Raw genomic sequence first — 8,645 nt, forward strand, 5'->3', positions numbered from 1 at the left:
TCTTTCAAAAACTCCCATTGCTTCAACTTACTCCTTTTCAAATTAGAAAAGTACAGGTACTCGATACGTGACAGAACCTACCAGTTAAGGGCAGTCAGAATGCACCTTGTAAAACTAAAACATGCTTCCCAAACTTTCTATGTACAGCGGAAGAGGGGGCGGGGCAGACAACTTCTGCTTTTCAGGGCTCCACGCTTATTTTCATAACTCTACTGCCATTACTGCGCACATTATTTCCCTGTGAGACCTGGCAGCGAAAGGTGCTGGGAAACAAAGAGATTACCATTATCAGGGCACAGCTGAAGGCAGCAGGCAGCCTTGCTAAGGCAGGGCAAGATACCCTCAGCGCCTCGAGGAGGAAAGCGAAACGTCACAGTTTCGGCATACTCCCTTCGTCGAAGCGGACGCACCGCTGCTCTGCGGCGAGTAGCTTGAAATGCCGTCCTACACCGTGACCGTAGCGACTGGAAGCCAGTGGTTTGCAGGCACCGATGACTACGTTTACATCACGCTCATCGGCACCGAGAGAAGCAGCGAGAAAAACCTTCTCGATAAAGCGATGTACAACGATTTCGAAAGAGGAGCGGTAGGTTACTCAATTCTACTTAGCAATGTCGGTTGTTTCTCCCTGTTAATTTTGTCGCTTGTCCGCCTCATGAATGCGATAATTTATTTTAGAGCGGAGGTCAAATTGATACACAAAGTACCCGTACGACGTTTATAGAAGAGGCGTGGTTTGTGTAACTGAGGGTGTGGTTGAAAAATGTGGACAAATTCATAAATTAACCCTTTCCCCGTAAAAAATATTAATATTAGTAACCAACAGCGTTATAAGCATATTTATCCCGGACAACATGTCATTGGTGACAGGTCTCAAGTTTCCCAGCTCTGTGATTGAGTATCCGTTCAAGAGAAAGGCTTTACTATGAATGCTGGTATTTGTAGTCCTATACATTCAGGGTACGAGTCCTAAGAAAAGAAGTGGATGGAGTTGGACTAACCAAGTTAGGCAATATGCAAGTGACATCATGATGAGCTCATAGCGTGTTACAGCACATCACATGTGGCTTTACAGGATGTGCAATCACAGGAAATGGTATAAAAGCCCATAACTTCACAGGAAGTGACACTGCAAGAAGTGACATCAGATCTTAAGCCCTCACACCTATGTTTAGCAGGTCTATCATGAGTATATTTGAGCCCATTAGGAGGATTAACAAGTGAGGTTTTCCGTAGTGGTTGGGCCAAAAAAGGGATGCACACTTGATGCAAAATCTGGGCATCAATTTATACATTTATGTTTTTTTAAGCTCTGCCACAAAGAAATTGGCAACAAATAGAAATGCGGAGGTGAGTTTGTTCTTCTTAATCGGTTGCAAAGTCTGCATTTTAAAATACCTTATGAGGTTAAGGCACCTACTGCAGAGTTCTTGGTGTGTCCAGTAAATCTTAGAAAATAATAATGATGGTGAGATCTCTGGAGGATTACACATTTGCTGGAGAGTTGTTTTGTCTAGTCTTAGTTTTGACTCAAAGAAGCATAGTGGATAAATGTGTCTTCTGCAGAGCACGTCATGTAACGTGCACATGACCGATTTCGATTTTATGCAGATAGGTTTTTATGTAGGTGGTTAAGTGTGTTACTGCTGTTAACACAGAGATCTTTTTGTTACTTGCAGTTCATATATTGTAATCCCTCTAATATAGCACAGTGAGGTATGAAGGGCACGGGGCTCCTACACCTTATAACCCTTACTGTCTTATGCAAAACATTCTGTACATTGATTTACACACATATCCTTTATTGCCAATGTACATTGTGTACGTGTGATGTAAGGCGCTTTGACATTGTGCATTGGGATGAGTAGCGCTATAAAATAAATAAAACTACTGATATTTAAAATATTTGTGTAATACTGAGACAGGCCAGCACATCTGACATTCTTACTGTGCATGCATATGTCTTATATATATGTCATATATGCATATGTCTTATATACCGGGACTGAACAAAGCCAAAACCATGCCTCTCTTAAGTACTTGTGAAGTAATAAGCATTGCGCGTTTGTCCCCTCCATTAGATTAGCACAGGTGTGAGGTTCCAGGTAGATCCCGGCCAGGATACCCGAACACGGGAGTCCTGATGGCTTCTTACCTCGGCCTTTCTTTTGGGCCCGGCTAAACAACACAATAAAGCCCACCCCTGCGCATTGCTGCTCCTAACAGAAGCAGACCACGTCAAGGCACTGCTGAATCGGTCAGTTCAGCATATTTCAAGTGCGGTCTAACTTCTTGGCAGAATGGACCCCGTCCACCATGTGAAAATAGTGGGTGGATGTCATCTACCCCCGTGTACCTCCGACATGTGCCCTATATTTTTTCCATTATCATTTCAGGACTGACAGTGTCAAAGTGAAAAAAATCTATATACACTCATGCATGGACCTGAGAAACTGACCTTGCTTGGCTGACTGCGGGACAGTGATTTGATGAACTGAAACAAATAAGTGGCACATATTAAGTTTGAAATGTAACTAATAAGCTATTTGGGCAACACTTGTACAACACATCTAAAATTATTAACTTTAGACAAATAGACCATGCAACTTTGGGAAAGGCTTGTCTACTGTTTTACTGCGGATACTCCACAGATAATCCGTCTTTTCTTTATAACTGTAAGTCAGACAATGTCTTAAAGAAAATTTTGCATATGACACATGGTTTTGAGAAATATCAAAGGCCTATCGAAGCAGGGGGTGTCAAGGGCTGGAACAGTAACCAGATCCAGGGCCCAAATTACCTCAGAACATGAACTAGCATCAGGCGTCTCAACTACCCAATCATTTGAAGAACAGTTTTTAAATACATATTTCCCTTTATGAATGTATTAAATAATCACTAACATACAACATGCTATTTCCATATTTTGGTGACAAGGCGTTCGAACCACCACATTCCTACTCTTACAAACCGTATTTTTTCATAACATTGCGAGAAAAGTCATGACTATGTTATACCTGGCACTACCCTCCTAATTTTACTAATCGAAAATTACTATTAGCGCCAAATGGGAGATGGATCTACACACCATTCTGACAGACAAGCAGTGGTTATGGGCCAAACAACATGTGAAGGAGGTCTCTAGGAACCCAAGGTTCAGATACACACAATTTATTTCTTCCACCGGACCTACCTGACTCCCAAACGTATCCTGCTTATGTTTACAGGGGCGTCCTCGCTGCTGTATGTCAGACGCCGGCTTTTTAGGTCGAGCTTGCATCACTTGCACTGTGGCAATCTGTTGCATGTACTTGTGGGGTCTGACTCCTCCTACGCTTTTGGATTGGCTTTTGTATGTGTTGTGTAAAAATTAGAGCCTGAAAATGGCTAATATGTCCACCTTTTTTCAAACGTTCACTCCCATAGCGTAATACCACGGGAGCGAGCAGCGTCACGCACGGTGGAGGTAGGAAGCACGCTTTGCTCGGATAGTGTATTTTTTGTATCTCAATTGGAGCTTTGCATCTCTACTTTTGAGGTGACGAAGCCCGTACTACTGATGTCCAGCCATTTCCAACAGCTGCAGAATCGAAAATTTAATTTCCTTTCAGAGCAGCTGGGCGAGTCAGACCGGAAGCATTGCCTCCACACGCCAGTGCAGAGATGTATTGCAGCTGCGCATTGCTTTTTTGCGTTTGTCACAGGAACAGACATGCATCTCGAACCTAGGGTCGTTCTCACACACAGCAAAGGGTCCTTCTCACACACAGAACTAGTGCGTGAACATGCCCCTCATGCATGGGAGTCGCATACTTTCTGGAAGTTCTCAGTGCTTGCACGCAGCTGCATCTTTACATGACGGTTATGCCGGGACTGTGAGACAGATGTGATCACAATTTAGATTGCAGGCGAGGTACACAGTACAGCTTACTATGGACCACGACACGAGGGAGTCGCAGTAGGTGTATGTATAGCAGCGCTGCCAAGTGCCTGCATCACACATTCGCCTAACGCATGTCTCTGCCTCTGGGCAGAATCGCCATGTTGCAGGAACTGATAAGAGGGAGAGCAGTAGGAGGCGTCACCGTTGCCACTGGTGCCGTGTCAGGTCCCCACAACACTCACCGTCTGCTTGTGGAGTGATTCCCCCTACGGCTCCCTTCGCTTCCTAGATAGGACTAAGTACTAACCAGGCTGAAGAGGGGACTGGGGAGGCAACCAAGATAGGGTGTAAACAGCGTAGAAGGATGCTGGGAGTGATCTGCCCTTGGATCCTCTTGGGGGCTCGTGGTGGACACCACCTAAGGGATGGAACAAATGGGTAGCACACACACCAGACACAGGTAACAAGGAGAAACAACACAGAATAGAAGAAAAAGCATCGTCACCTGAGATGCAGCGCTTATAGAGCAGAATAGACCAGTTAGCGGTGTTCTGGATCCCCAAAGAAGCAGTGTTGCGAATACCACTGATCCGGAAGTAGCCAAACAGCAACTTTGTTCCCCTGCATGGGTTGCTGCAGAAAGGAAAGAGCATGCGCTCCGGCGCTGGTTGCCAAATTATAGTTTGGGACTTCATACGCTAGTACGCGCTGCAGAGAAACTAGAAAGCGCTCCTGTGCTGGTGTGAGTATCCAGGGTGTGCAGCTTTGTGCCCCTGAATGGGTTGCCCAATTTAAGGAAAGCAAAAGCTCTCTTGCGCATGCCGGTGTTTTACAAAGGTAATGTGACTGCGTGCTTCTGCACGAGCTGGGGGGTGTCAAAGAAAAAACACGCTCCTGCGCTTGCCGGTAATGTGGAGCAAGGTACAACTTTGTGCCATAGCACGAGTCGTGTGCGATCTGTAATAGCGCTCCTGCGCTCAGGAAATAATAAAAGGAAATGCGACTCCGTGCCTTTGCACGGGTCGCTTGACGCCAGTAATAGTGCTCCTGCGCTGGGGAAACAACAACAAAGTGAACGCAACTCCGTGCCTTTGTGTCTACGAAAGCGATCCTGCGCTTCAGGGAAGTCGGTATAAGCGCGCCTCTGTGCCCTTGCACGAGTCGCATATCCTGTGGTTCTGTAGGCGCCCTTGAGCGGTCAGGAGGAATTCAGGTTGCTGTAAGAGCATTCGCTCCTGCGAAGCTCAGTGCTGTAATACGAAGCACCGATTGCGATGGCTTCGATTTAAATATAGGTCTTCCCCGGAAGTGCCGGTCAGCTGTTTTTCAAGGCATGTCCCGTCTAGGAAGGCTAGACGGCCGACCTGCTTTGGCTGATTTCGGCAAAAGGGAGCTGGCGCGCACACAAAGCACATCGCGCCATCAATACAAGAAACGGGGAACATGACATGCCGTCTAGCTTCGGCACTTTGTGGACCCTGCCTCAGACATGCACATTTCACACTACCTCAGCAAAGTTCTTGAGTCTCATGTCACTAGCACCTTGAGCTCATTCATTGAACACTCACAATTCCTCGACTCCCAACAGGCCGGATTTAGTCCCGCCCACTCTACGGAGTCAGTTATACTTTCAGTCATGGAGGAACTGCGGAGAAGGGCGGACTCTAACATTAGTCAGGCTTCGGTGCTCCTGGATTTGTCGGCCGCCTTTGACACGGTCGACCATGATATTCTGGTCGACCGTGCCAGGGAGGCTGGCATTCGGGGTACCGCCCTTGACTGGGTTTGCTCCTTTCTGAGCAACCGCCACCAGGCGGTCCGGCTTTCTCAGTTTTCTGCTGATAGGGTCGGGCTGACATGTGGCGTCCCGCAGGGCTCCTCCTTATCCCCTCTCCTTTTTAATTTATACCTGACCCCCCTTATTCAATCCTTATGAGGTAGCAATGTCACCGCGTTTAATTACGCGGATGACATCCAGCTGGTCTTCGACATCAACTCCTCGGGTCAGTCCATTGACAATTTTCAGTCTACCCTCTGTCACATCAGTGACTGGATGGGGGTGAACCACCTCAAACTTAACCCCGACAAGACAGAGTTGGTTCTTGTCGGGGGGGCTGCCAACCCATGGAAATCCATCTTTTGGCCCGCGAGGTTGGGCCTTCCCCCCAGTCCAGTCGACTCAGCAAAAAGTCTGGGGGTTATCATCAGTAACGACCTCACGATGAAACCCCAGATCAATGCTGTAGTCTCCTCCAGTTTTTTTCGAATCACGGAAAATTCAAAAGATTGCTCGTTTCCTGACCACTGAGGCTCTTACCTTGGTCTTGCTGGCTTTAGTCATCTCTAGGATAAAGGGAGTTGGCGTAGTCTATGTTTGCATTCCGGCCTACCAACTGAAGAGGCTGCAACTTGTCCAAAATCAGGCCGCATGGCTTATCTACCATCAACCCAAGCACCAACACGTCCGTCCTTTGCTAAAATCCCTCCACTGGCTTCCTGTCTCTGAGCGCTGTAAATTCAAATTAGGTTGCACTATTTTTAAGTCCCTGGCCGGTATGGGCCCGTCTTTTATCTCTTCACTACTGCACACATATGTCCCCTCCCGCAACCTCCGTTCTTCCTACCGGGCCCTACTTAAGGTCCCGGTTTTTAAACGTAAGAAACAGGGAGGACTGAGATTCTCATTCCTTGCTCCTTCCCTCTGGAATACACTGCCTTTAGGCATAAGACATGCTTCACCCTACACCAGTTTCAGGTCCCTCCTTAAAACTCATTTGTTTTGTAATGCTTACAATTAACGCTCTTACCCCTGCGGACTGTCTGTCTTTCATTACATCTTTTTATTGACAATAGTTTTTCACTTGTAAATATACAGCATGATGTACATGCAAGGCAAATTGAAAATGCTAGAAGAAACTCTACATGAAAAATAAACTTTAAGATTACAGTTGATAGTTAAAAAAAAATCCTGGCTGATTTCTCTTGTAACCTAAATACACAAGTTAATTAGAGGCAGTTTTTGTTTATGTGTTTTTACTAGCGTTGTTCATATCGTTGTCGGTCTCATCATCGTGTTTATCATTATCCTCCTCATCATCATCATCATCTTCCCCTGCAAAATCCAATTCGTCGATATCCCGCTCCTCTTCATCTTTTGAGACGGACTCAATTGCTGTGTCTTTTGGTCCTTTCTCAACCCGAACAACAATTTCTTCTTTTTTACCACATTTGGCACAGAGTTCTAATTTACAGGCACATGGTTTACAGATGATATGGTATGCGTGCTTTACAGTCTTCTGAAGACATTTAACACATTTTTTGGGTTGTGTAAGTACCTTAAACTTCTTGTATTTGACTCGCCACTCCAGCACGTCCTTGCAGTGCTGGCAGACTGCTTCGTGAACTTTTGTACTCAGTTTCTTGGTTAGAGAACTTGTATCGAACTTGTTATTTTTGAAGGCTGTGTCATTTTGGTGCCTCTGAGGGCGCGTGCGGGAAATGTTGCCTCGCTGCGAACTCATTGTGTTCAAAGAAATGCATATATTTGAATATATATTACCTACTGGCTATCGCCAGTAGGTATATATAGTTAGGATTAATTCCCTATGGCATTTCTGAAAATTCTATGTCTAATAACTTTGGCGTTTGTGGACGGAATCGGCTGAAATTTTCAGGAAAATGGCACATTTTGTTTCTGAGCAGCCCCTGAAAATTTGGTGGGGTTTCGTCAAGGGGGGGCCGAGAAAAAAGGGGGGTCCCAAAACGCGTTTTTCCCATTCATTTTTCCATAGGGCGGTTGGACTCACTTTTAGCTCGAACGGCTAAATGGATTTGCACGAAACTTGGCAAAATTGTAGGGACTGTTAGCCCGATGTGCCTTTGCTAGGTCTCAATATATGTGCTTCAGTGGATTTTGAGAAATTAACGTTTAAATCAAGATATATATCTGTAACAGCGCTCCGGGCAGCGATCCGGACCGCTTACTTTTCGCGTTTTGGAACTTTGTGCGCAGAAAGCTGATTGGCTCTCCGGTGTCTGTCAACATTCTAAACAGTCCGGAGCGGCCGCCATCTTGTCTCTCGGTAGGATCGAGAGAGAAGAAGAGGTGAAAAACGAAGGGGGAATTTAATGAAAGGGGGCAAGGTATCCCCCTCTTGACCCCCTAGGAATGTTGTTGGGGTTATTAAAGGGTCCCGTGGGGAAAAGAAAAAAAAATGATTTTTCACGGTAGAAGCGCTTCACGGGCCGCGAACTGGGCCGCAAACTGGTAGCGAAACGGGAATTTGCCATTTTGTGCTTCGTTAATTAATTACTAGGTATAAGGGGGTGCGGGAGACGTATCCTAATCCCCTATGTTTCCTGAGGGTGGCTGAGGAGGCTGATATATGTTGATACATCTCTTCCAGCGGCTGTGCGTGAGCTTTTTTTTTTTTGCTGCGTGACAGTCCGGAGCGGCCGCCATCTTGTCTCTCGGTAGGATCGAGAGAGAAGAAGAGGTGAAAAACGAAGGGGGAATTTAATGAAAGGGGGCAAGGTATCACCCTCTTGACCCCCTAGGAATGTTGTTGGGGTTATTAAAGGGTCCCGTGGGGAAAATAAAAAAAAAAATGATTTTTCACGGTAGAAGCGCTTCACGGGCCGCAAACTGGTAGCGAAACGGGAATTCGCCATTTTGTGCTTCGTTAATTAAATTACTAGGTATAAGGGGGTGCGGGAGACGTATCCTAATCCCCTATGTTTCCTGAGGGTGGCTGAGGAGGCT

At 46.0% G+C, this 8,645-nt stretch overlaps 1 pseudogene; it reads right to left on the bottom strand.

The window, feature by feature from the left end:
- Window positions 1-6,735: 6,735 nt before the first annotated feature.
- Window positions 6,736-7,408, bottom strand: LOC147668859 (uncharacterized protein C9orf85 homolog pseudogene; annotated as a pseudogene).
- Window positions 7,409-8,645: the final 1,237 nt, after the last annotated feature.

Source organism: Lissotriton vulgaris, unplaced genomic scaffold (assembly GCF_964263255.1).
Source record: "Lissotriton vulgaris unplaced genomic scaffold, aLisVul1.2 SCAFFOLD_2974, whole genome shotgun sequence".
NCBI lineage: Eukaryota > Metazoa > Chordata > Amphibia > Caudata > Salamandridae > Lissotriton > Lissotriton vulgaris.